This window comes from Palaemon carinicauda, chromosome 35, assembly GCF_036898095.1.
Source record: "Palaemon carinicauda isolate YSFRI2023 chromosome 35, ASM3689809v2, whole genome shotgun sequence".
Classification (NCBI taxonomy): domain Eukaryota; kingdom Metazoa; phylum Arthropoda; class Malacostraca; order Decapoda; family Palaemonidae; genus Palaemon; species Palaemon carinicauda.
Window position 1 is genome coordinate 58,390,638 of NC_090759.1, and position 1,332 is coordinate 58,391,969.

A 1,332-nucleotide genomic window follows, 5' to 3' on the forward strand; every position below is an offset into this window, starting at 1 on the left:
ATTCTAATCAAATTAGTAGCTCTCTCTTTGCATGGCTGTTCTACTCAATAATAGATATCAGTTCGCTCAGACAGCAGCTCGACCACAATAAGCTCACCTGCCCAGACTTACAGTCGCTTAGCTCCTTGAGCATAACTACAAGTAGGGAGACAGTTGTAAATCAATATTGTTTTGATTAAATTCTTTATTTACATTTGTATGTGTACATGAAATATGTATTCATTAAGTATGATTTTTAACAATATGATGTATCCATTATAAAGATATTTATATTTTATTTGGTTTGACAATAAAATTCTAAAACAACACTTTGTCATCATCTTTACGCTATCTACATAATTTTTGGGGTGCCCATCTTCACTTGGTCAAAATTGGGAGTGCTTATATTTACTTGGTTAAATCCGGGGGTGCACATCTTCACTTGCGCGAGTTGGAAGCGCTTATCTATATTTGATCCAATTTTTGTTGATACCATGAGCATCACTAGCAAAGAGAATTCTGCTCACAATCAAGAACTCCATCACAGTGTGAAGCTTCAATTTTTGGACGGTGATTAGAAATGAAAAAATAAGGATTTGTACTGAGATTGATTTTTCTAATATAAAATGGTTAGAATTTGATAGGATTACTTTCTATAACAAATATTTTTAAAGGGATTAATTTCTATAAGAAGTTCTTTTAGAGGGACAGCACGAATGCAGTTCTTTGCTACCAAAAATTTAACACCCGAGTTGACCACATTTGGGTCAATCGCAATGGTTAACACCACCGGAGTGCAACGGTGAGCCTCGCCTTGGGGGAACCAACCACCTTCGTGATTATGGTGTCCCCTGTGCCAGGTAAGTATGTTTAATTTGCTTTCTGCTTGCTGCTTGCTGCAGATTGCCTGGAATTTTATCTGGACATGGGCTCTATGGACAATGTGCCCTAGCCCCCAAGTCAATTAAGAAGCTCTGCACCTAGAGCTGTTGTGTCAAATGGTACTTTCTTATAGGAGCACTCACTAAGAGTTCCTTATCTATTGCGCTGTTCTGTCAAATGATATTTTCTTATAAGAGCACTCCTAGAGTGTTCCTGCTCTACTGCTCTGCACCTAGAGCCTAGACTGTTTCTCTGCACCAGAGCTTTAATATCTCTCTTGGCCCGAAGGCCAATTGAGTAGGTGGCTCGCCCCTGAGCTCTTAAAATCGGTCCCTTTTAGGAGCCAGAAAGATGATTTCTAGTAATAGAGAATAGTGGTATAGTAGCAAGTCCCAATATGTAGGAGAGACTGCGAGAGGAAAGGAGAATGTTCAAGTAAAAGATCGAAGGAGCAGATTTAAGTATAAAGAT

The 1,332-nt window shown here is 38.7% G+C and overlaps 1 non-coding gene across 1 annotated transcript; it reads right to left on the reverse strand.

The window, feature by feature from the left end:
* Positions 1-680: 680 nt before the first annotated feature.
* LOC137627967 (U1 spliceosomal RNA) lies at positions 681-847 on the reverse strand. Its single transcript, XR_011041279.1, has one exon. It is a non-coding gene; the product is annotated as a U1 spliceosomal RNA (small nuclear RNA).
* Between the last annotated feature and the right edge of the window lie 485 nt (positions 848-1,332).